The sequence below is a fragment of the Anarhichas minor genome, unplaced genomic scaffold (genome assembly GCF_050575085.1).
Source record: "Anarhichas minor isolate MPS153535 unplaced genomic scaffold, ASM5057508v1 ptg000016l, whole genome shotgun sequence".
NCBI lineage: Eukaryota > Metazoa > Chordata > Actinopteri > Perciformes > Anarhichadidae > Anarhichas > Anarhichas minor.
This window is the reverse complement of record NW_027466462.1, coordinates 4400544-4426533: the sequence shown is the minus strand read 5'-3', so window position 1 is coordinate 4426533 and position 25990 is coordinate 4400544. Positions and strand designations below refer to the sequence as shown.

At 43.9% G+C, this 25990-nt stretch overlaps 11 non-coding genes across 11 annotated transcripts; all 11 read left to right on the top strand.

Annotated features, from left to right (window-relative positions):
• The first annotated feature begins 1557 nt into the window (after window positions 1-1557).
• On the top strand, window positions 1558-1631 carry trnan-guu (transfer RNA asparagine (anticodon GUU)). Its single transcript has one exon. It is a non-coding gene; the product is annotated as a tRNA-Asn (tRNA).
• Window positions 1632-3001: 1370 nt separating this feature from the next.
• On the top strand, window positions 3002-3075 carry trnan-guu (transfer RNA asparagine (anticodon GUU)). The gene has a single exon. It is a non-coding gene; the product is annotated as a tRNA-Asn (tRNA).
• A 1370-nt stretch (window positions 3076-4445) lies between these two features.
• Window positions 4446-4519, top strand: trnan-guu (transfer RNA asparagine (anticodon GUU)). The gene has a single exon. It is a non-coding gene; the product is annotated as a tRNA-Asn (tRNA).
• A 2822-nt stretch (window positions 4520-7341) lies between these two features.
• trnan-guu (transfer RNA asparagine (anticodon GUU)) lies at window positions 7342-7415 on the top strand. The gene has a single exon. It is a non-coding gene; the product is annotated as a tRNA-Asn (tRNA).
• Window positions 7416-8059: 644 nt separating this feature from the next.
• On the top strand, window positions 8060-8133 carry trnan-guu (transfer RNA asparagine (anticodon GUU)). Its single transcript has one exon. It is a non-coding gene; the product is annotated as a tRNA-Asn (tRNA).
• Window positions 8134-10592: 2459 nt separating this feature from the next.
• On the top strand, window positions 10593-10666 carry trnan-guu (transfer RNA asparagine (anticodon GUU)). Its single transcript has one exon. It is a non-coding gene; the product is annotated as a tRNA-Asn (tRNA).
• Window positions 10667-12399: 1733 nt separating this feature from the next.
• Window positions 12400-12473, top strand: trnan-guu (transfer RNA asparagine (anticodon GUU)). Its single transcript has one exon. It is a non-coding gene; the product is annotated as a tRNA-Asn (tRNA).
• A 1733-nt stretch (window positions 12474-14206) lies between these two features.
• Window positions 14207-14280, top strand: trnan-guu (transfer RNA asparagine (anticodon GUU)). The gene has a single exon. It is a non-coding gene; the product is annotated as a tRNA-Asn (tRNA).
• A 644-nt stretch (window positions 14281-14924) lies between these two features.
• On the top strand, window positions 14925-14998 carry trnan-guu (transfer RNA asparagine (anticodon GUU)). Its single transcript has one exon. It is a non-coding gene; the product is annotated as a tRNA-Asn (tRNA).
• Window positions 14999-16013: 1015 nt separating this feature from the next.
• On the top strand, window positions 16014-16087 carry trnan-guu (transfer RNA asparagine (anticodon GUU)). Its single transcript has one exon. It is a non-coding gene; the product is annotated as a tRNA-Asn (tRNA).
• A 644-nt stretch (window positions 16088-16731) lies between these two features.
• trnan-guu (transfer RNA asparagine (anticodon GUU)) lies at window positions 16732-16805 on the top strand. Its single transcript has one exon. It is a non-coding gene; the product is annotated as a tRNA-Asn (tRNA).
• Window positions 16806-25990: the final 9185 nt, after the last annotated feature.

Here is a 25990-nt window from a genome sequence, read left to right as displayed (position 1 = left end):
GTTATCTTCCTCAAAGCCCTTGTCTTCTTCTTCTCCCTCGCACTCATCCGCATCCTCCAGCATGTCGTCTGTCTCCTCTGAGTCGGGGATGGTTGACAGGGGCTGTCCAGTCTGACTCAGCAGGTAGTCAACACCAATGAGCTCTCCTACAAAAAAGAACAGAGACACACACTTTTAGTTGTAATCAAGGCATTTATCATTTTGAATTAGAGTTGTATGTATATCATGATGTGTGTGAATGGATGGCTTTGGCTATGGGAAAGATACAAATAAAGACTTGTTGAACTTCAGTTATGTAACCAGATATTAACGAGACATACCAGTGTATATGGAAGGTGGCCTGAAGGTTGGCACCAATGCCCGGCCAAACACTATCAGGCTGTTGTTGTTAATAGACTGGCTCACGTCACCGGAGTAGGTGAGGAAAGATGACGGCCTGCCGGTCACCGCTGCAGTCCCCTGATCCTGGTTCCACCTGTTCAGGCCTTCCAGGAGGTACAGCTGGAAATTCAGTGCATTTGCACTAGTTCCTGGAAAAAAACAACCAAAAACCAACATTTTATTGCTTTCCTATCTGAGTAATGCTTTCACTAAATAACCTATAAGTTATTTAAAATATGAAACACAAGAGAGACACCAACCTAGAATGAACCTGTTCAGGTGCCAGTGAAAGGACTCCAGGGATGTGGACCCTCTGGCACAGCGGTACTTGGTCAGGATGACGCCACCTTTGGTGGTGGTGCCTACCACTGTGTACAGTGCCACATCTGGGAGGTCCTGGATACACTTGACGTGGCGTTTTTGCACACGCCAAATGTGCTCCATCCGTACGTCGTCCAGCAGTTGCACCCCCGTGAGGTCTCTTCCATTTGCACCCCCCAGTGTCTGCAGCACCTGCTCAACGAGGTTGGTGGTGGTCTCCTCACTGCGTGTCCTCCTACGGCAGTACTGGCTCAGCTCTTTGTTACTGATTCGTGTGTCCACCATGCGATCGGTAATGCCCGGCATACCCTCCTGCCTGAGCTGCTCACGCTTTGCCTGCCGCAACAGAGAGAGGTCCCCTGCATCCCACTCAAAGATACATCTGGACAAGCTGCCCATGAAGTCTGGGTAGAGGGTATGAGCGTTGGTGGTACAGCCAACGGCCAGCCTCCTCATGAATTGACAGATGTCCAGTCGTATGTGTAGGTCTGGCCAAGCTGCAAAACTGGTCTGCAGCTGGCTGGACCCCTCAATCACGCAGCAGCCAGAGTCAACATAAAGCAGCATTGGGGGTGGAACAGCTGCCTGCCGGTACCGCTCCATCACGCCAGAAGCCATCGCGTGAGAGCTAAGCCTCCAAAAACCAACAAATTGAGAAATCTTGTCCTTGGTACAACTATCTACAATCTTTTAAAAGCTAACGCACCTTAAGCTATTCCAGGGGAACTTTTCAAACAGGAAAATTAACTTTTACAAAATGTAGAGCCCAACCTTCTAGCAATGAATAGAAAATGTATAGCAAATGCAAGTGGGTGGGGCTTGCAGTTCGGGCCTAACGAACTTTCTATCAGGCCTGTCTCTGTGGCGCAATTGGTCAGCGCGTTCGGCTGTTAACTGAAAGGTTGGTGGTTCAAGCCCACCCAGGGACGTTTTGAGCTTTTAAAGAGAGCAGACTTTGAAAAAGGCAGTTTCCACGATCAGAGCTAAGCCTCCAAAAACCAACAAATTGAGAAATCTTGTCCGTGGCACAATTATCTACAATCTTCTAAAAGCTAACGCACCTTAAGCTATTCCAGGGGAACTTTTCAAACAGGAAAATGAACTTTTACAAAATGTAGAGCCCAACCTTCTAGCAATGAATAGAAAATGAATAGCAAATGCAAGTGGGTGGGGCTTGCAGTTCGGGCCTAACCAACTTTCTATCAGGCCTGTCTCTGTGGCGCAATTGGTCAGCGCATTCGGCTGTTAACTGAAAGGTTGGTGGTTCAAGCCCACCCAGGGACGTTTTGAGCTTATAAAGAGAGCAGACATCACATAGGTGAAAAAGGTAGTTGCCACGATCAGAGCTAAGCCTCCAAAAACCAACAAATTGAGAAATCTTGTCCTTGGTACAACTATCTACAATCTTTTATAAGCTAATGCACCGTAAGCTATTCCAGGGGAACTTTTCAAACAGGAAAATGAACTTTTACAAAATGTAGAGCCCAACCTTCTAGCAATGAATAGAAAATGAATAGCAAATATAAGTGGGTGGGGCTTGCAGTTCGGGCCTAACCAACTTTCTATCAGGCCTGTCTCTGTGGCGCAATTGGTCAGCGCATTCGGCTGTTAACTGAAAGGTTGGTGGTTCAAGCCCACCCAGGGACGTTTTGAGCTTATAAAGAGAGCAGACATCACATAGGTGAAAAAGGTAGTTGCCACGATCAGAGCTAAGCCTCCAAAAACCAACAAATTGAGAAATCTTGTCCTTGGTACAACTATCTACAATCTTTTATAAGCTAACGCACCTTAAGCTATTCCAGGGGAACTTTTCAAACAGGAAAATGAACTTTTACAAAATGTAGAGCCCAACCTTCTAGCAATGAATAGAAAATGAATAGCAAATGCAAGTGGGTGGGGCTTGCAGTTCGGGCCTAACCAACTTTCTATCAGGCCTGTCTCTGTGGCGCAATTGGTCAGCGCATTCGGCTGTTAACTGAAAGGTTGGTGGTTCAAGCCCACCCAGGGACGTTTTGAGCTTATAAAGAGAGCAGACATCACATAGGTGAAAAAGGTAGTTGCCACGATCAGAGCTAAGCCTCCAAAAACCAACAAATTGAGAAATCTTGTCCTTGTTACAACTATCTACAATCTTTTATAAGCTAACGCACCTTAAGCTATTCCAGGGGAACTTTTCAAACAGGAAAATGAACTTTTACAAAATGTAGAGCCCAACCTTCTAGCAATGAATAGAAAATGTATAGCAAATGCAAGTGGGTGGGGCTTGCAGTTCGGGCCTAACGAACTTTCTATCAGGCCTGTCTCTGTGGCGCAATTGGTCAGCGCGTTCGGCTGTTAACTGAAAGGTTGGTGGTTCAAGCCCACCCAGGGACGTTTTGAGCTTTTAAAGAGAGCAGACTTTGAAAAAGGCAGTTTCCACGATCAGAGCTAAGCCTCCAAAAACCAACAAATTGAGAAATCTTGTCCGTGGCACAATTATCTACAATCTTCTAAAAGCTAACGCACCTTAAGCTATTCCAGGGGAACTTTTCAAACAGGAAAATGAACTTTTACAAAATGTAGAGCCCAACCTTCTAGCAATGAATAGAAAATGAATAGCAAATGCAAGTGGGTGGGGCTTGCAGTTCGGGCCTAACCAACTTTCTATCAGGCCTGTCTCTGTGGCGCAATTGGTCAGCGCATTCGGCTGTTAACTGAAAGGTTGGTGGTTCAAGCCCACCCAGGGACGTTTTGAGCTTATAAAGAGAGCAGACATCACATAGGTGAAAAAGGTAGTTGCCACGATCAGAGCTAAGCCTCCAAAAACCAACAAATTGAGAAATCTTGTCCTTGGTACAACTATCTACAATCTTTTATAAGCTAATGCACCTTAAGCTATTCCAGGGGAACTTTTCAAACAGGAAAATGAACTTTTACAAAATGTAGAGCCCAACCTTCTAGCAATGAATAGAAAATGAATAGCAAATATAAGTGGGTGGGGCTTGCAGTTCGGGCCTAACCAACTTTCTATCAGGCCTGTCTCTGTGGCGCAATTGGTCAGCGCATTCGGCTGTTAACTGAAAGGTTGGTGGTTCAAGCCCACCCAGGGACGTTTTGAGCTTATAAAGAGAGCAGACATCACATAGGTGAAAAAGGTAGTTGCCACGATCAGAGCTAAGCCTCCAAAAACCAACAAATTGAGAGATCTTGTCCTTGGTACAACTATCTACAATCTTTTATAAGCTAACGCACCTTAAGCTATTCCAGGGGAACTTTTCAAACAGGAAAATGAACTTTTACAAAATGTAGAGCCCAACCTTCTAGCAATGAATAGAAAATGAATAGCAAATGCAAGTGGGTGGGGCTTGCAGTTCGGGCCTAACCAACTTTCTATCAGGCCTGTCTCTGTGGCGCAATTGGTCAGCGCATTCGGCTGTTAACTGAAAGGTTGGTGGTTCAAGCCCACCCAGGGACGTTTTGAGCTTATAAAGAGAGCAGACATCACATAGGTGAAAAAGGTAGTTGCCACGATCAGAGCTAAGCCTCCAAAAACCAACAAATTGAGAAATCTTGTCCTTGGTACAACTATCTACAATCTTTTATAAGCTAACGCACCTTAAGCTATTCCAGGGGAACTTTTCAAACAGGAAAATGAACTTTTACAAAATGTAGAGCCCAACCTTCTAGCAATGAATAGAAAATGTATAGCAAATGCAAGTGGGTGGGGCTTGCAGTTCGGGCCTAACGAACTTTCTATCAGGCCTGTCTCTGTGGCGCAATTGGTCAGCGCGTTCGGCTGTTAACTGAAAGGTTGGTGGTTCAAGCCCACCCAGGGACGTTTTGAGCTTTTAAAGAGAGCAGACTTTGAAAAAGGCAGTTTCCACGATCAGAGCTAAGACTCCAAAAACCAACAAATTGAGAAATCTTGTCCGTGGCACAATTATCTACAATCTTCTAAAAGCTAATGCACCTTAAGCTATTCCAGGGGAACTTTTCAAACAGGAAAATGAACTTTTACAAAATGTAGAGCCCAACCTTCTAGCAATGAATAGAAAATGAATAGCAAATGCAAGTGGGTGGGGCTTGCAGTTCGGGCCTAACCAACTTTCTATCAGGCCTGTCTCTGTGGCGCAATTGGTCAGCGCATTCGGCTGTTAACTGAAAGGTTGGTGGTTCAAGCCCACCCAGGGACGTTTTGAGCTTATAAAGAGAGCAGACATCACATAGGTGAAAAAGGTAGTTGCCACGATCAGAGCTAAGCCTCCAAAAACCAACAAATTGAGAAATCTTGTCCTTGGTACAACTATCTACAATCTTTTATAAGCTAACGCACCTTAAGCTATTCCAGGGGAACTTTTCAAACAGGAAAATGAACTTTTACAAAATGTAGAGCCCAACCTTCTAGCAATGAATAGAAAATGTATAGCAAATGCAAGTGGGTGGGGCTTGCAGTTCGGGCCTAACCAACTTTCTATCAGGCCTGTCTCTGTGGCGCTTTGGCGCAATTGGTCAGCGCGTTAGGCTGTTAACTGAAAGGTTGGTGGTTCAAGCCCACCCAGGGACGTTTTGAGCTTTTAAAGAGAGCAGACTTTGAAAAAGGCAGTTTCCACGATCAGAGCTAAGCCTCCAAAAACCAACAAATTGAGAAATCTTGTCCGTGGCACAATTATCTACAATCTTCTAAAAGCTAACGCACCTTAAGCTATTCCAGGGGAACTTTTCAAACAGGAAAATGAACTTTTACAAAATGTAGAGCCCAACCTTCTAGCAATGAATAGAAAATGAATAGCAAATGCAAGTGGGTGGGGCTTGCAGTTCGGGCCTAACCAACTTTCTATCAGGCCTGTCTCTGTGGCGCAATTGGTCAGCGCATTCGGCTGTTAACTGAAAGGTTGGTGGTTCAAGCCCACCCAGGGACGTTTTGAGCTTATAAAGAGAGCAGACATCACATAGGTGAAAAAGGTAGTTGCCACGATCAGAGCTAAGCCTCCAAAAACCAACAAATTGAGAAATCTTGTCCTTGGTACAACTATCTACAATCTTTTATAAGCTAACGCACCTTAAGCTATTCCAGGGGAACTTTTCAAACAGGAAAATTAACTTTTACAAAATGTAGAGCCCAACCTTCTAGCAATGAATAGAAAATGTATAGCAAATGCAAGTGGGTGGGGCTTGCAGTTCGGGCCTAACCAACTTTCTATCAGGCCTGTCTCTGTGGCGCTTTGGCGCAATTGGTCAGCGCGTTCGGCTGTTAACTGAAAGGTTGGTGGTTCAAGCCCACCCAGGGACGTTTTGAGCTTTTAAAGAGAGCAGACTTTGAAAAAGGCAGTTTCCACGATCAGAGCTAAGCCTCCAAAAACCAACAAATTGAGAAATCTTGTCCGTGGCACAATTATCTACAATCTTCTAAAAGCTAACGCACCTTAAGCTATTCCAGGGGAACTTTTCAAACAGGAAAATGAACTTTTACAAAATGTAGAGCCCAACCTTCTAGCAATGAATAGAAAATGAATAGCAAATGCAAGTGGGTGGGGCTTGCAGTTCGGGCCTAACCAACTTTCTATTAGGCCTGTCTCTGTGGCGCAATTGGTCAGCGCATTCGGCTGTTAACTGAAAGGTTGGTGGTTCAAGCCCACCCAGGGACGTTTTGAGCTTATAAAGAGAGCAGACATCACATAGGTGAAAAAGGTAGTTGCCACGATCAGAGCTAAGCCTCCAAAAACCAACAAATTGAGAAATCTTGTCCTTGGTACAACTATCTACAATCTTTTATAAGCTAATGCACCGTAAGCTATTCCAGGGGAACTTTTCAAACAGGAAAATGAACTTTTACAAAATGTAGAGCCCAACCTTCTAGCAATGAATAGAAAATGAATAGCAAATATAAGTGGGTGGGGCTTGCAGTTCGGGCCTAACCAACTTTCTATCAGGCCTGTCTCTGTGGCGCAATTGGTCAGCGCATTCGGCTGTTAACTGAAAGGTTGGTGGTTCAAGCCCACCCAGGGACGTTTTGAGCTTATAAAGAGAGCAGACATCACATAGGTGAAAAAGGTAGTTGCCACGATCAGAGCTAAGCCTCCAAAAACCAACAAATTGAGAAATCTTGTCCTTGGTACAACTATCTACAGTCTTTTATAAGCTAACGCACCTTAAGCTATTCCAGGGGAACTTTTCAAACAGGAAAATGAACTTTTACAAAATGTAGAGCCCAACCTTCTAGCAATGAATAGAAAATGAATAGCAAATGCAAGTGGGTGGGGCTTGCAGTTCGGGCCTAACCAACTTTCTATCAGGCCTGTCTCTGTGGCGCAATTGGTCAGCGCATTCGGCTGTTAACTGAAAGGTTGGTGGTTCAAGCCCACCCAGGGACGTTTTGAGCTTATAAAGAGAGCAGACATCACATAGGTGAAAAAGGTAGTTGCCACGATCAGAGCTAAGCCTCCAAAAACCAACAAATTGAGAAATCTTGTCCTTGTTACAACTATCTACAATCTTTTATAAGCTAACGCACCTTAAGCTATTCCAGGGGAACTTTTCAAACAGGAAAATGAACTTTTACAAAATGTAGAGCCCAACCTTCTAGCAATGAATAGAAAATGTATAGCAAATGCAAGTGGGTGGGGCTTGCAGTTCGGGCCTAACGAACTTTCTATCAGGCCTGTCTCTGTGGCGCAATTGGTCAGCGCGTTCGGCTGTTAACTGAAAGGTTGGTGGTTCAAGCCCACCCAGGGACGTTTTGAGCTTTTAAAGAGAGCAGACTTTGAAAAAGGCAGTTTCCACGATCAGAGCTAAGCCTCCAAAAACCAACAAATTGAGAAATCTTGTCCGTGGCACAATTATCTACAATCTTCTAAAAGCTAACGCACCTTAAGCTATTCCAGGGGAACTTTTCAAACAGGAAAATTAACTTTTACAAAATGTAGAGCCCAACCTTCTAGCAATGAATAGAAAATGAATAGCAAATGCAAGTGGGTGGGGCTTGCAGTTCGGGCCTAACCAACTTTCTATCAGGCCTGTCTCTGTGGCGCAATTGGTCAGCGCATTCGGCTGTTAACTGAAAGGTTGGTGGTTCAAGCCCACCCAGGGACGTTTTGAGCTTATAAAGAGAGCAGACATCACATAGGTGAAAAAGGTAGTTGCCACGATCAGAGCTAAGCCTCCAAAAACCAACAAATTGAGAAATCTTGTCCTTGGTACAACTATCTACAATCTTTTATAAGCTAATGCACCTTAAGCTATTCCAGGGGAACTTTTCAAACAGGAAAATGAACTTTTACAAAATGTAGAGCCCAACCTTCTAGCAATGAATAGAAAATGAATAGCAAATATAAGTGGGTGGGGCTTGCAGTTCGGGCCTAACCAACTTTCTATCAGGCCTGTCTCTGTGGCGCAATTGGTCAGCGCATTCGGCTGTTAACTGAAAGGTTGGTGGTTCAAGCCCACCCAGGGACATTTTGAGCTTATAAAGAGAGCAGACATCACATAGGTGAAAAAGGTAGTTGCCACGATCAGAGCTAAGCCTCCAAAAACCAACAAATTGAGAGATCTTGTCCTTGGTACAACTATCTACAATCTTTTATAAGCTAACGCACCTTAAGCTATTCCAGGGGAACTTTTCAAACAGGAAAATGAACTTTTACAAAATGTAGAGCCCAACCTTCTAGCAATGAATAGAAAATGAATAGCAAATGCAAGTGGGTGGGGCTTGCAGTTCGGGCCTAACCAACTTTCTATCAGGCCTGTCTCTGTGGCGCAATTGGTCAGCGCATTCGGCTGTTAACTGAAAGGTTGGTGGTTCAAGCCCACCCAGGGACGTTTTGAGCTTATAAAGAGAGCAGACATCACATAGGTGAAAAAGGTAGTTGCCACGATCAGAGCTAAGCCTCCAAAAACCAACAAATTGAGAAATCTTGTCCTTGGTACAACTATCTACAATCTTTTATAAGCTAACGCACCTTAAGCTATTCCAGGGGAACTTTTCAAACAGGAAAATGAACTTTTACAAAATGTAGAGCCCAACCTTCTAGCAATGAATAGAAAATGTATAGCAAATGCAAGTGGGTGGGGCTTGCAGTTCGGGCCTAACGAACTTTCTATCAGGCCTGTCTCTGTGGCGCAATTGGTCAGCGCGTTCGGCTGTTAACTGAAAGGTTGGTGGTTCAAGCCCACCCAGGGCCGTTTTGAGCTTTTAAAGAGAGCAGACTTTGAAAAAGGCAGTTTCCACGATCAGAGCTAAGCCTCCAAAAACCAACAAATTGAGAAATCTTGTCCGTGGCACAATTATCTACAATCTTCTAAAAGCTAATGCACCTTAAGCTATTCCAGGGGAACTTTTCAAACAGGAAAATGAACTTTTACAAAATGTAGAGCCCAACCTTCTAGCAATGAATAGAAAATGAATAGCAAATGCAAGTGGGTGGGGCTTGCAGTTCGGGCCTAACCAACTTTCTATCAGGCCTGTCTCTGTGGCGCAATTGGTCAGCGCATTCGGCTGTTAACTGAAAGGTTGGTGGTTCAAGCCCACCCAGGGACGTTTTGAGCTTATAAAGAGAGCAGACATCACATAGGTGAAAAAGGTAGTTGCCACGATCAGAGCTAAGCCTCCAAAAACCAACAAATTGAGAAATCTTGTCCTTGGTACAACTATCTACAATCTTTTATAAGCTAACGCACCTTAAGCTATTCCAGGGGAACTTTTCAAACAGGAAAATGAACTTTTACAAAATGTAGAGCCCAACCTTCTAGCAATGAATAGAAAATGTATAGCAAATGCAAGTGGGTGGGGCTTGCAGTTCGGGCCTAACCAACTTTCTATCAGGCCTGTCTCTGTGGCGCAATTGGTCAGCGCATTTGGCTGTTAACCGAAAGGTTGGTGGTTCAAGCCCACCCAGGGACGTTTCGAGCTTATAAAGAGAGCAGACATCACATAGGTGAAAAAGGTAGTTGCCACGATCAGAGCTAAGCCTCCAAAAACCAACAAATTGAGAAATCTTGTCCTTGGTACAACTATCTACAATCTTTTAAAAGCTAACGCACCTTAAGCTATTCCAGGGGAACATTTCAAACAGGAAAATTAACTTTTACAAAATGTAGAGCCCAACCTTCTAGCAATGAATAGAAAATGTATAGCAAATGCAAGTGGGTGGGGCTTGCAGTTCGGGCCTAACGAACTTTCTATCAGGCCTGTCTCTGTGGCGCTTTGGCGCAATTGGTCAGCGCGTTCGGCTGTTAACTGAAAGGTTGGTGGTTCAAGCCCACCCAGGGACGTTTTGAGCTTTTAAAGAGAGCAGACTTTGAAAAAGGCAGTTTCCACGATCAGAGCTAAGCCTCCAAAAACCAACAAATTGAGAAATCTTGTCCGTGGCACAATTATCTACAATCTTCTAAAAGCTAACGCACCTTAAGCTATTCCAGGGGAACTTTTCAAACAGGAAAATGAACTTTTACAAAATGTAGAGCCCAACCTTCTAGCAATGAATAGAAAATGAATAGCAAATGCAAGTGGGTGGGGCTTGCAGTTCGGGCCTAACCAACTTTCTATCAGGCCTGTCTCTGTGGCGCAATTGGTCAGCGCATTCGGCTGTTAACTGAAAGGTTGGTGGTTCAAGCCCACCCAGGGACGTTTTGAGCTTATAAAGAGAGCAGACATCACATCGGTGAAAAAGGTAGTTGCCACGATCAGAGCTAAGCCTCCAAAAACCAACAAATTGAGAAATCTTGTCCTTGGTACAACTATCTACAATCTTTTATAAGCTAACGCACCTTAAGCTATTCCAGGGGAACTTTTCAAACAGGAAAATGAACTTTTACAAAATGTAGAGCCCAACCTTCTAGCAATGAATAGAAAATGTATAGCAAATGCAAGTGGGTGGGGCTTGCAGTTCGGGCCTAACGAACTTTCTATCAGGCCTGTCTCTGTGGCGCAATTGGTCAGCGCGTTCGGCTGTTAACTGAAAGGTTGGTGGTTCAAGCCCACCCAGGGACGTTTTGAGCTTTTAAAGAGAGCAGACTTTGAAAAAGGCAGTTTCCACGATCAGAGCTAAGCCTCCAAAAACCAACAAATTGAGAAATCTTGTCCGTGGCACAATTATCTACAATCTTCTAAAAGCTAATGCACCTTAAGCTATTCCAGGGGAACTTTTCAAACAGGAAAATGAACTTTTACAAAATGTAGAGCCCAACCTTCTAGCAATGAATAGAAAATGAATAGCAAATGCAAGTGGGTGGGGCTTGCAGTTCGGGCCTAACCAACTTTCTATCAGGCCTGTCTCTGTGGCGCAATTGGTCAGCGCATTCGGCTGTTAACTGAAAGGTTGGTGGTTCAAGCCCACCCAGGGACGTTTTGAGCTTATAAAGAGAGCAGACATCACATAGGTGAAAAAGGTAGTTGCCACGATCAGAGCTAAGCCTCCAAAAACCAACAAATTGAGAAATCTTGTCCTTGGTACAACTATCTACAATCTTTTATAAGCTAACGCACCTTAAGCTATTCCAGGGGAACTTTTCAAACAGGAAAATGAACTTTTACAAAATGTAGAGCCCAACCTTCTAGCAATGAATAGAAAATGTATAGCAAATGCAAGTGGGTGGGGCTTGCAGTTCGGGCCTAACCAACTTTCTATCAGGCCTGTCTCTGTGGCGCAATTGGTCAGCGCATTTGGCTGTTAACCGAAAGGTTGGTGGTTCAAGCCCACCCAGGGACGTTTCGAGCTTATAAAGAGAGCAGACATCACATAGGTGAAAAAGGTAGTTGCCACGATCAGAGCTAAGCCTCCAAAAACCAACAAATTGAGAAATCTTGTCCTTGGTACAACTATCTACAATCTTTTAAAAGCTAACGCACCTTAAGCTATTCCAGGGGAACATTTCAAACAGGAAAATTAACTTTTACAAAATGTAGAGCCCAACCTTCTAGCAATGAATAGAAAATGTATAGCAAATGCAAGTGGGTGGGGCTTGCAGTTCGGGCCTAACGAACTTTCTATCAGGCCTGTCTCTGTGGCGCTTTGGCGCAATTGGTCAGCGCGTTCGGCTGTTAACTGAAAGGTTGGTGGTTCAAGCCCACCCAGGGACGTTTTGAGCTTTTAAAGAGAGCAGACTTTGAAAAAGGCAGTTTCCACGATCAGAGCTAAGCCTCCAAAAACCCACAAATTGAGAAATCTTGTCCGTGGGACAATTTTCTACAATCTTCTAAAAGCTAACGCACCTTAAGCTATTCCAGGGGAACTTTTCAAACAGGAAAATGAACTTTTACAAAATGTAGAGCCCAACCTTCTAGCAATGAATAGAAAATGAATAGCAAATGCAAGTGGGTGGGGCTTGCAGTTCGGGCCTAACCAACTTTCTATCAGGCCTGTCTCTGTGGCGCAATTGGTCAGCGCATTCGGCTGTTAACTGAAAGGTTGGTGGTTCAAGCCCACCCAGGGACGTTTTGAGCTTATAAAGAGAGCAGACATCACATCGGTGAAAAAGGTAGTTGCCACGATCAGAGCTAAGCCTCCAAAAACCAACAAATTGAGAAATCTTGTCCTTGGTACAACTATCTACAATCTTTTATAAGCTAACGCACCTTAAGCTATTCCAGGGGAACTTTTCAAACAGGAAAATGAACTTTTACAAAATGTAGAGCCCAACCTTCTAGCAATGAATAGAAAATGTATAGCAAATGCAAGTGGGTGGGGCTTGCAGTTCGGGCCTAACGAACTTTCTATCAGGCCTGTCTCTGTGGCGCAATTGGTCAGCGCGTTCGGCTGTTAACTGAAAGGTTGGTGGTTCAAGCCCACCCAGGGACGTTTTGAGCTTTTAAAGAGAGCAGACTTTGAAAAAGGCAGTTTCCACGATCAGAGCTAAGCCTCCAAAAACCAACAAATTGAGAAATCTTGTCCGTGGCACAATTATCTACAATCTTCTAAAAGCTAATGCACCTTAAGCTATTCCAGGGGAACTTTTCAAACAGGAAAATGAACTTTTACAAAATGTAGAGCCCAACCTTCTAGCAATGAATAGAAAATGAATAGCAAATGCAAGTGGGTGGGGCTTGCAGTTCGGGCCTAACCAACTTTCTATCAGGCCTGTCTCTGTGGCGCAATTGGTCAGCGCATTCGGCTGTTAACTGAAAGGTTGGTGGTTCAAGCCCACCCAGGGACGTTTTGAGCTTATAAAGAGAGCAGACATCACATAGGTGAAAAAGGTAGTTGCCACGATCAGAGCTAAGCCTCCAAAAACCAACAAATTGAGAAATCTTGTCCTTGGTACAACTATCTACAATCTTTTATAAGCTAACGCACCTTAAGCTATTCCAGGGGAACTTTTCAAACAGGAAAATGAACTTTTACAAAATGTAGAGCCCAACCTTCTAGCAATGAATAGAAAATGTATAGCAAATGCAAGTGGGTGGGGCTTGCAGTTCGGGCCTAACCAACTTTCTATCAGGCCTGTCTCTGTGGCGCAATTGGTCAGCGCATTTGGCTGTTAACCGAAAGGTTGGTGGTTCAAGCCCACCCAGGGACGTTTCGAGCTTATAAAGAGAGCAGACATCACATAGGTGAAAAAGGTAGTTGCCACGATCAGAGCTAAGCCTCCAAAAACCAACAAATTGAGAAATCTTGTCCTTGGTACAACTATCTACAATCTTTTAAAAGCTAACGCACCTTAAGCTATTCCAGGGGAACATTTCAAACAGGAAAATTAACTTTTACAAAATGTAGAGCCCAACCTTCTAGCAATGAATAGAAAATGTATAGCAAATGCAAGTGGGTGGGGCTTGCAGTTCGGGCCTAACGAACTTTCTATCAGGCCTGTCTCTGTGGCGCTTTGGCGCAATTGGTCAGCGCGTTCGGCTGTTAACTGAAAGGTTGGTGGTTCAAGCCCACCCAGGGACGTTTTGAGCTTTTAAAGAGAGCAGACTTTGAAAAAGGCAGTTTCCACGATCAGAGCTAAGCCTCCAAAAACCCACAAATTGAGAAATCTTGTCCGTGGGACAATTTTCTACAATCTTCTAAAAGCTAACGCACCTTAAGCTATTCCAGGGGAACTTTTCAAACAGGAAAATGAACTTTTACAAAATGTAGAGCCCAACCTTCTAGCAATGAATAGAAAATGAATAGCAAATGCAAGTGGGTGGGGCTTGCAGTTCGGGCCTAACCAACTTTCTATCAGGCCTGTCTCTGTGGCGCAATTGGTCAGCGCATTCGGCTGTTAACTGAAAGGTTGGTGGTTCAAGCCCACCCAGGGACGTTTTGAGCTTATAAAGAGAGCAGACATCACATCGGTGAAAAAGGTAGTTGCCACGATCAGAGCTAAGCCTCCAAAAACCAACAAATTGAGAAATCTTGTCCTTGGTACAACTATCTACAATCTTTTATAAGCTAACGCACCTTAAGCTATTCCAGGGGAACTTTTCAAACAGGAAAATGAACTTTTACAAAATGTAGAGCCCAACCTTCTAGCAATGAATAGAAAATGTATAGCAAATGCAAGTGGGTGGGGCTTGCAGTTCGGGCCTAACGAACTTTCTATCCGGCCTGTCTCTGTGGCGCAATTGGTCAGCGCGTTCGGCTGTTAACTGAAAGGTTGGTGGTTCAAGCCCACCCAGGGACGTTTTGAGCTTTTAAAGAGAGCAGACTTTGAAAAAGGCAGTTTCCACGATCAGAGCTAAGCCTCCAAAAACCAACAAATTGAGAAATCTTGTCCGTGGCACAATTATCTACAATCTTCTAAAAGCTAATGCACCTTAAGCTATTCCAGGGGAACTTTTCAAACAGGAAAATGAACTTTTACAAAATGTAGAGCCCAACCTTCTAGCAATGAATAGAAAATGAATAGCAAATGCAAGTGGGTGGGGCTTGCAGTTCGGGCCGAACCAACTTTCTATCAGGCCTGTCTCTGTGGCGCAATTGGTCAGCGCATTCGGCTGTTAACTGAAAGGTTGGTGGTTCAAGCCCACCCAGGGACGTTTTGAGCTTATAAAGAGAGCAGACATCACATAGGTGAAAAAGGTAGTTGCCACGATCAGAGCTAAGCCTCCAAAAACCAACAAATTGAGAAATCTTGTCCTTGGTACAACTATCTACAATCTTTTATAAGCTAACGCACCTTAAGCTATTCCAGGGGAACTTTTCAAACAGGAAAATGAGCTTTTACAAAATGTAGAGCCCAACCTTCTAGCAATGAATAGAAAATGTATAGCAAATGCAAGTGGGTGGGGCTTGCAGTTCGGGCCTAACCAACTTTCTATCAGGCCTGTCTCTGTGGCGCAATTGGTCAGCGCATTCGGCTGTTAACCGAAAGGTTGGTGGTTCAAGCCCACCCAGGGACGTTTCGAGCTTATAAAGAGAGCAGACATCACATAGGTGAAAAAGGTAGTTGCCACGATCAGAGCTAAGCCTCCAAAAACCAACAAATTGAGAAATCTTGTCCTTGGTACAACTATCTACAATCTTTTAAAAGCTAACGCACCTTAAGCTATTCCAGGGGAACTTTTCAAACAGGAAAATGAACTTTTACAAAATGTAGAGCCCAACCTTCTAGCAATGAATAGAAAATGTATAGCAAATGCAAGTGGGTGGGGCTTGCAGTTCGGGCCTAACGAACTTTCTATCAGGCCTGTCTCTGTGGCGCTTTGGCGCAATTGGTCAGCGCGTTCGGCTGTTAACTGAAAGGTTGGTGGTTCAAGCCCACCCAGGGACGTTTTGAGCTTTTAAAGAGAGCAGACTTTGAAAAAGGCAGTTTCCACGATCAGAGCTAAGCCTCCAAAAACCAACAAATTGAGAAATCTTGTCCGTGGCACAATTATCTACAATCTTCTAAAAGCTAACGCACCTTAAGCTATTCCAGGGGAACTTTTCAAACAGGAAAATGAACTTTTACAAAATGTAGAGCCCAACCTTCTAGCAATGAATAGAAAATGAATAGCAAATGCAAGTGGGTGGGGCTTGCAGTTCGGGCCTAACCAACTTTCTATCAGGCCTGTCTCTGTGGCGCAATTGGTCAGCGCATTCGGCTGTTAACTGAAAGGTTGGTGGTTCAAGCCCACCCAGGGACGTTTTGAGCTTATAAAGAGAGCAGACATCACATCGGTGAAAAAGGTAGTTGCCACGATCAGAGCTAAGCCTCCAAAAACCAACAAATTGAGAAATCTTGTCCTTGGTACAACTATCTACAATCTTTTATAAGCTAACGCACCTTAAGCTATTCCAGGGGAACTTTTCAAACAGGAAAATGAACTTTTACAAAATGTAGAGCCCAACCTTCTAGCAATGAATAGAAAATGTATAGCAAATGCAAGTGGGTGGGGCTTGCAGTTCGGGCCTAACGAACTTTCTATCAGGCCTGTCTCTGTGGCGCAATTGGTCAGCGCGTTCGGCTGTTAACTGAAAGGTTGGTGGTTCAAGCCCACCCAGGGACGTTTTGAGCTTTTAAAGAGAGCAGACTTTGAAAAAGGCAGTTTCCACGATCAGAGCTAAGCCTCCAAAAACCAACAAATTGAGAAATCTTGTCCGTGGCACAATTATCTACAATCTTCTAAAAGCTAATGCACCTTAAGCTATTCCAGGGGAACTTTTCAAACAGGAAAATGAACTTTTACAAAATGTAGAGCCCAACCTTCTAGCAATGAATAGAAAATGAATAGCAAATGCAAGTGGGTGGGGCTTGCAGTTCGGGCCGAACCAACTTTCTATCAGGCCTGTCTCTGTGGCGCAATTGGTCAGCGCATTCGGCTGTTAACTGAAAGGTTGGTGGTTCAAGCCCACCCAGGGACGTTTTGAGCTTATAAAGAGAGCAGACATCACATAGGTGAAAAAGGTAGTTGCCACGATCAGAGCTAAGCCTCCAAAAACCAACAAATTGAGAAATCTTGTCCTTGGTACAACTATCTACAATCTTTTATAAGCTAACGCACCTTAAGCTATTCCAGGGGAACTTTTCAAACAGGAAAATGAACTTTTACAAAATGTAGAGCCCAACCTTCTAGCAATGAATAGAAAATGTATAGCAAATGCAAGTGGGTGGGGCTTGCAGTTCGGGCCTAACCAACTTTCTATCAGGCCTGTCTCTGTGGCGCAATTGGTCAGCGCATTCGGCTGTTAACCGAAAGGTTGGTGGTTCAAGCCCACCCAGGGACGTTTCGAGCTTATAAAGAGAGCAGACATCACATAGGTGAAAAAGGTAGTTGCCACGATCAGAGCTAAGCCTCCAAAAACCAACAAATTGAGAAATCTTGTCCTTGGTACAACTATCTACAATCTTTTAAAAGCTAACGCACCTTAAGCTATTCCAGGGGAACTTTTCAAACAGGAAAATGAACTTTTACAAAATGTAGAGCCCAACCTTCTAGCAATGAATAGAAAATGTATAGCAAATGCAAGTGGGTGGGGCTTGCAGTTCGGGCCTAACGAACTTTCTATCAGGCCTGTCTCTGTGGCGCTTTGGCGCAATTGGTCAGCGCGTTCGGCTGTTAACTGAAAGGTTGGTGGTTCAAGCCCACCCAGGGACGTTTTGAGCTTTTAAAGAGAGCAGACTTTGAAAAAGGCAGTTTCCACGATCAGAGCTAAGCCTCCAAAAACCAACAAATTGAGAAATCTTGTCCGTGGCACAATTATCTACAATCTTCTAAAAGCTAACGCACCTTAACCTATTCCAGGGGAACTTTTCAAACAGGAAAATGAACTTTTACAAAATGTAGAGCCCAACCTTCTAGCAATGAATAGAAAATGAATAGCAAATGCAAGTGGGTGGGGCTTGCAGTTCGGGCCTAACCAACTTTCTATCAGGCCTGTCTCTGTGGCGCAATTGGTCAGCGCATTCGGCTGTTAACTGAAAGGTTGGTGGTTCAAGCCCACCCAGGGACGTTTTGAGCTTATAAAGAGAGCAGACATCACATAGGTGAAAAAGGTAGTTGCCACGATCAGAGCTAAGCCTCCAAAAACCAACAAATTGAGAAATCTTGTCCTTGGTACAACTATCTACAATCTTTTATAAGCTAACGCACCTTAAGCTATTCCAGGGGAACTTTTCAAACAGGAAAATGAACTTTTACAAAATGTAGAGCCCAACCTTCTAGCAATGAATAGAAAATGTATAGCAAATGCAAGTGGGTGGGGCTTGCAGTTCGGGCCTAACGAACTTTCTATCAGGCCTGTCTCTGTGGCGCAATTGGTCAGCGCGTTCGGCTGTTAACTGAAAGGTTGGTGGTTCAAGCCCACCCGGGGACGTTTTGAGCTTTTAAAGAGAGCAGACTTTGAAAAAGGCAGTTTCCACGATCAGAGCTAAGCCTCCAAAAACCAACAAATTGAGAAATCTTGTCCTTGGTACAACTATCTACAATCTTTTATAAGCTAACGCACCTTAAGCTATTCCAGGGGAACTTTTCAAACAGGAAAATGAACTTTTACAAAATGTAGAGCCCAACCTTCTAGCAATGAATAGAAAATGAATAGCAAATGCAAGTGGGTGGGGCTTGCAGTTCGGGCCTAACCAACTTTCTATCAGGCCTGTCTCTGTGGCGCAATTGGTCAGCGCATTCGGCTGTTAACTGAAAGGTTGGTGGTTCAAGCCCACCCAGGGACGTTTTGAGCTTATAAAGAGAGCAGACATCACATAGGTGAAAAAGGTAGTTGCCACGATCAGAGCTAAGCCTCCAAAAACCAACAAATTGAGAAATCTTGTCCTTGGTACAACTATCTACAATCTTTTATAAGCTAACGCACCTTAAGCTATTCCAGGGGAACTTTTCAAACAGGAAAATGAACTTTTACAAAATGTAGAGCCCAACCTTCTAGCAATGAATAGAAAATGAATAGCAAATGCAAGTGGGTGGGGCTTGCAGTTCGGGCCTAACGAACTTTCTATCAGGCCTGTCTCTGTGGCGCTTTGGCGCAATTGGTCAGCGCGTTCGGCTGTTAACTGAAAGGTTGGTGGTTCAAGCCCACCCAGGGACGTTTTGAGCTTTTAAAGCGAGCAGACTTTGAAAAAGGCAGTTTCCACGATCAGAGCTAAGCCTCCAAAAACCAACAAATTGAGAAATCTTGTCCGTGGCACAATTATCTACAATCTTCTAAAAGCTAACGCACCTTAAGCTATTCCAGGGGAACTTTTCAAACAGGAAAATGAACTTTTACAAAATGTAGAGCCCAACCTTCTAGCAATGAATAGAAAATGAATAGCAAATGCAAGTGGGTGGGGCTTGCAGTTCGGGCCTAACCAACTTTCTATCAGGCCTGTCTCTGTGGCGCAATTGGTCAGCGCATTCGGCTGTTAACTGAAAGGTTGGTGGTTCAAGCCCACCCAGGGACGTTTTGAGCTTATAAAGAGAGCAGACATCACATAGGTGAAAAAGGTAGTTGCCACGATCAGAGCTAAGCCTCCAAAAACCAACAAATTGAGAAATCTTGTCCTTGGTACAACTATCTACAATCTTTTATAAGCTAACGCACCTTAAGCTATTCCAGGGGAACTTTTCAAACAGGAAAATGAACTTTTACAAAATGTAGAGCCCAACCTTCTAGCAATGAATAGAAAATGTATAGCAAATGCAAGTGGGTGGGGCTTGCAGTTCGGGCCTAACGAACTTTCTATCAGGCCTGTCTCTGTGGCGCAATTGGTCAGCGCGTTCGGCTGTTAACTGAAAGGTTGGTGGTTCAAGCCCACCCGGGGACGTTTTGAGCTTTTAAAGAGAGCAGACTTTGAAAAAGGCAGTTTCCACGATCAGAGCTAAGCCTCCAAAAACCAACAAATTGAGAAATCTTGTCCTTGGTACAACTATCTACAATCTTTTATAAGCTAACGCACCTTAAGCTATTCCAGGGGAACTTTTCAAACAGGAAAATGAACTTTTACAAAATGTAGAGCCCAACCTTCTAGCAATGAATAGAAAATGAATAGCAAATGCAAGTGGGTGGGGCTTGCAGTTCGGGCCTAACCAACTTTCTATCAGGCCTGTCTCTGTGGCGCAATTGGTCAGCGCATTCGGCTGTTAACTGAAAGGTTGGTGGTTCAAGCCCACCCAGGGACGTTTTGAGCTTATAAAGAGAGCAGACATCACATAGGTGAAAAAGGTAGTTGCCACGATCAGAGCTAAGCCTCCAAAAACCAACAAATTGAGAAATCTTGTCCTTGGTACAACTATCTACAATCTTTTATAAGCTAACGCACCTTAAGCTATTCCAGGGGAACTTTTCAAACAGGAAAATGAACTTTTACAAAATGTAGAGCCCAACCTTCTAGCAATGAATAGAAAATGTATAGCAAATGCAAGTGGGTGGGGCTTGCAGTTCGGGCCTAACGAACTTTCTATCAGGCCTGTCTCTGTGGCGCAATTGGTCAGCGCGTTCGGCTGTTAACTGAAAGGTTGGTGGTTCAAGCCCACCCGGGGACGTTTTGAGCTTTTAAAGAGAGCAGACTTTGAAAAAGGCAGTTTCCACGATCAGAGCTAAGCCTCCAAAAACCAACAAATTGAGAAATCTTGTCCTTGGTACAACTATCTACAATCTTTTATAAGCTAACGCACCTTAAGCTATTCCAGGGGAACTTTTCAAACAGGAAAATGAACTTTTACAAAATGTAGAGCCCAACCTTCTAGCAATGAATAGAAAATGAATAGCAAATGCAAGTGGGTGGGGCTTGCAGTTCGGGCCTAACCAACTTTCTATCAGGCCTGTCTCTGTGGCGCAATTGGTCAGCGCATTCGGCTGTTAACTGAAAGGTTGGTGGTTCAAGCCCACCCAGGGACGTTTTGAGCTTATAAAGAGAGCAGACATCACATAGGTGAAAAAGGTAGTTGCCACGATCAGAGCTAAGCCTCCAAAAACCAACAAATTGAGAAATCTTGTCCTTGGTACAACTATCTACAATCTTTTATAAGCTAACGCACCTTAAGCTATTCCAGGGGAACTTTTCAAACAGGAAAATGAACTTTTACAAAATGTAGAGCCCAACCTTCTAGCAATGAATAGAAAATGAATAGCAAATGCAAGTGGGTGGGGCTTGCAGTTCGGGCCTAACCAACTTTCTATCAGGCCTGTCTCTGTGGCGCAATTGGTCAGCGCATTCGGCTGTTAACTGAAAGGTTGGTGGTTCAAGCCCACCCAGGGACGTTTTGAGCTTTTAAAGAGAGCAGACTTTGAAAAAGGCAGTTTCCACGATCAGAGCTAAGCCTCCAAAAACCAACAAATTGAGAAATCTTGTCCGTGGCACAATTATCTACAATCTTCTAAAAGCTAACGCACCTTAAGCTATTCCAGGGGAACTTTTCAAACAGGAAAATGAACTTTTACAAAATGTAGAGCCCAACCTTCTAGCAATGAATAGAAAATGAATAGCAAATGCAAGTGGGTGGGGCTTGCAGTTCGGGCCTAACCAACTTTCTATCAGGCCTGTCTCTGTGGCGCAATTGGTCAGCGCATTCGGCTGTTAACTGAAAGGTTGGTGGTTTAAGCCCACCCAGGGACGTTTTGAGCTTATAAAGAGAGCAGACATCACATAGGTGAAAAAGGTAGTTGCCACGATCAGAGCTAAGCCTCCAAAAACCAACAAATTGAGAAATCTTGTCCTTGGTACAACTATCTACAATCTTTTATAAGCTAACGCACCTTAAGCTATTCCAGGGGAACTTTTCAAACAGGAAAATGAACTTTTACAAAATGTAGAGCCCAACCTTCTAGCAATGAATAGAAAATGTATAGCAAATGCAAGTGGGTGGGGCTTGCAGTTCGGGCCTAACGAACTTTCTATCAGGCCTGTCTCTGTGGCGCAATTGGTCAGCGCGTTCGGCTGTTAACTGAAAGGTTGGTGGTTCAAGCCCACCCGGGGACGTTTTGAGCTTTTAAAGAGAGCAGACTTTGAAAAAGGCAGTTTCCACGATCAGAGCTAAGCCTCCAAAAACCAACAAATTGAGAAATCTTGTCCTTGGTACAACTATCTACAATCTTTTATAAGCTAACGCACCTTAAGCTATTCCAGGGGAACTTTTCAAACAGGAAAATGAACTTTTACAAAATGTAGAGCCCAACCTTCTAGCAATGAATAGAAAATGAATAGCAAATGCAAGTGGGTGGGGCTTGCAGTTCGGGCCTAACCAACTTTCTATCAGGCCTGTCTCTGTGGCGCAATTGGTCAGCGCATTCGGCTGTTAACTGAAAGGTTGGTGGTTCAAGCCCACCCAGGGACGTTTTGAGCTTATAAAGAGAGCAGACATCACATAGGTGAAAAAGGTAGTTGCCACGATCAGAGCTAAGCCTCCAAAAACCAACAAATTGAGAAATCTTGTCCTTGGTACAACTATCTACAATCTTTTATAAGCTAACGCACCTTAAGCTATTCCAGGGGAACTTTTCAAACAGGAAAATGAACTTTTACAAAATGTAGAGCCCAACCTTCTAGCAATGAATAGAAAATGAATAGCAAATGCAAGTGGGTGGGGCTTGCAGTTCGGGCCTAACCAACTTTCTATCAGGCCTGTCTCTGTGGCGCAATTGGTCAGCGCATTCGGCTGTTAACTGAAAGGTTGGTGGTTCAAGCCCACCCAGGGACGTTTTGAGCTTATAAAGAGAGCAGACATCACATAGGTGAAAAAGGTAGTTGCCACGATCAGAGCTAAGCCTCCAAAAACCAACAAATTGAGAAATCTTGTCCTTGGTACAACTATCTACAATCTTTTATAAGCTAACGCACCTTAAGCTATTCCAGGGGAACTTTTCAAACAGGAAAATGAACTTTTACAAAATGTAGAGCCCAACCTTCTAGCAATGAATAGAAAATGAATAGCAAATGCAAGTGGGTGGGGCTTGCAGTTCGGGCCTAACGAACTTTCTATCAGGCCTGTCTCTGTGGCGCTTTGGCGCAATTGGTCAGCGCGTTCGGCTGTTAACTGAAAGGTTGGTGGTTCAAGCCCACCCAGGGACGTTTTGAGCTTTTAAAGCGAGCAGACTTTGAAAAAGGCAGTTTCCACGATCAGAGCTAAGCCTCCAAAAACCAACAAATTGAGAAATCTTGTCCGTGGCACAATTATCTACAATCTTCTAAAAGCTAACGCACCTTAAGCTATTCCAGGGGAACTTTTCAAACAGGAAAATGAACTTTTACAAAATGTAGAGCCCAACCTTCTAGCAATGAATAGAAAATGAATAGCAAATGCAAGTGGGTGGGGCTTGCAGTTCGGGCCTAACCAACTTTCTATCAGGCCTGTCTCTGTGGCGCAATTGGTCAGCGCATTCGGCTGTTAACTGAAAGGTTGGTGGTTCAAGCCCACCCAGGGACGTTTTGAGCTTATAAAGAGAGCAGACATCACATAGGTGAAAAAGGTAGTTGCCACGATCAGAGCTAAGCCTCCAAAAACCAACAAATTGAGAAATCTTGTCCTTGGTACAACTATCTACAATCTTTTATAAGCTAACGCACCTTAAGCTATTCCAGGGGAACTTTTCAAACAGGAAAATGAACTTTTACAAAATGTAGAGCCCAACCTTCTAGCAATGAATAGAAAATGTATAGCAAATGCAAGTGGGTGGGGCTTGCAGTTCGGGCCTAACGAACTTTCTATCAGGCCTGTCTCTGTGGCGCAATTGGTCAGCGCGTTCGGCTGTTAACTGAAAGGTTGGTGGTTCAAGCCCACCCGGGGACGTTTTGAGCTTTTAAAGAGAGCAGACTTTGAAAAAGGCAGTTTCCACGATCAGAGCTAAGCCTCCAAAAACCAACAAATTGAGAAATCTTGTCCTTGGTACAACTATCTACAATCTTTTATAAGCTAACGCACCTTAAGCTATTCCAGGGGAACTTTTCAAACAGGAAAATGAACTTTTACAAAATGTAGAGCCCAACCTTCTAGCAATGAATAGAAAATGAATAGCAAATGCAAGTGGGTGGGGCTTGCAGTTCGGGCCTAACCAACTTTCTATCAGGCCTGTCTCTGTGGCGCAATTGGTCAGCGCATTCGGCTGTTAACTGAAAGGTTGGTGGTTCAAGCCCACCCAGGGACGTTTTGAGCTTATAAAGAGAGCAGACATCACATAGGTGAAAAAGGTAGTTGCCACGATCAGAGCTAAGCCTCCAAAAACCAACAAATTGAGAAATCTTGTCCTTGGTACAACTATCTACAATCTTTTATAAGCTAACGCACCTTAAGCTATTCCAGGGGAACTTTTCAAACAGGAAAATGAACTTTTACAAAATGTAGAGCCCAACCTTCTAGCAATGAATAGAAAATGTATAGCAAATGCAAGTGGGTGGGGCTTGCAGTTCGGGCCTAACGAACTTTCTATCAGGCCTGTCTCTGTGGCGCAATTGGTCAGCGCGTTCGGCTGTTAACTGAAAGGTTGGTGGTTCAAGCCCACCCGGGGACGTTTTGAGCTTTTAAAGAGAGCAGACTTTGAAAAAGGCAGTTTCCACGATCAGAGCTAAGCCTCCAAAAACCAACAAATTGAGAAATCTTGTCCTTGGTACAACTATCTACAATCTTTTATAAGCTAACGCACCTTAAGCTATTCCAGGGGAACTTTTCAAACAGGAAAATGAACTTTTACAAAATGTAGAGCCCAACCTTCTAGCAATGAATAGAAAATGAATAGCAAATGCAAGTGGGTGGGGCTTGCAGTTCGGGCCTAACCAACTTTCTATCAGGCCTGTCTCTGTGGCGCAATTGGTCAGCGCATTCGGCTGTTAACTGAAAGGTTGGTGGTTCAAGCCCACCCAGGGACGTTTTGAGCTTATAAAGAGAGCAGACATCACATAGGTGAAAAAGGTAGTTGCCACGATCAGAGCTAAGCCTCCAAAAACCAACAAATTGAGAAATCTTGTCCTTGGTACAACTATCTACAATCTTTTATAAGCTAACGCACCTTAAGCTATTCCAGGGGAACTTTTCAAACAGGAAAATGAACTTTTACAAAATGTAGAGCCCAACCTTCTAGCAATGAATAGAAAATGAATAGCAAATGCAAGTGGGTGGGGCTTGCAGTTCGGGCCTAACCAACTTTCTATCAGGCCTGTCTCTGTGGCGCAATTGGTCAGCGCATTCGGCTGTTAACTGAAAGGTTGGTGGTTCAAGCCCACCCAGGGACGTTTTGAGCTTTTAAAGAGAGCAGACTTTGAAAAAGGCAGTTTCCACGATCAGAGCTAAGCCTCCAAAAACCAACAAATTGAGAAATCTTGTCCGTGGCACAATTATCTACAATCTTCTAAAAGCTAACGCACCTTAAGCTATTCCAGGGGAACTTTTCAAACAGGAAAATGAACTTTTACAAAATGTAGAGCCCAACCTTCTAGCAATGAATAGAAAATGAATAGCAAATGCAAGTGGGTGGGGCTTGCAGTTCGGGCCTAACCAACTTTCTATCAGGCCTGTCTCTGTGGCGCAATTGGTCAGCGCATTCGGCTGTTAACTGAAAGGTTGGTGGTTTAAGCCCACCCAGGGACGTTTTGAGCTTATAAAGAGAGCAGACATCACATAGGTGAAAAAGGTAGTTGCCACGATCAGAGCTAAGCCTCCAAAAACCAACAAATTGAGAAATCTTGTCCTTGGTACAACTATCTACAATCTTTTATAAGCTAACGCACCTTAAGCTATTCCAGGGGAACTTTTCAAACAGGAAAATGAACTTTTACAAAATGTAGAGCCCAACCTTCTAGCAATGAATAGAAAATGTATAGCAAATGCAAGTGGGTGGGGCTTGCAGTTCGGGCCTAACGAACTTTCTATCAGGCCTGTCTCTGTGGCGCAATTGGTCAGCGCGTTCGGCTGTTAACTGAAAGGTTGGTGGTTCAAGCCCACCCGGGGACGTTTTGAGCTTTTAAAGAGAGCAGACTTTGAAAAAGGCAGTTTCCACGATCAGAGCTAAGCCTCCAAAAACCAACAAATTGAGAAATCTTGTCCTTGGTACAACTATCTACAATCTTTTATAAGCTAACGCACCTTAAGCTATTCCAGGGGAACTTTTCAAACAGGAAAATGAACTTTTACAAAATGTAGAGCCCAACCTTCTAGCAATGAATAGAAAATGAATAGCAAATGCAAGTGGGTGGGGCTTGCAGTTCGGGCCTAACCAACTTTCTATCAGGCCTGTCTCTGTGGCGCAATTGGTCAGCGCATTCGGCTGTTAACTGAAAGGTTGGTGGTTCAAGCCCACCCAGGGACGTTTTGAGCTTATAAAGAGAGCAGACATCACATAGGTGAAAAAGGTAGTTGCCACGATCAGAGCTAAGCCTCCAAAAACCAACAAATTGAGAAATCTTGTCCTTGGTACAACTATCTACAATCTTTTATAAGCTAACGCACCTTAAGCTATTCCAGGGGAACTTTTCAAACAGGAAAATGAAC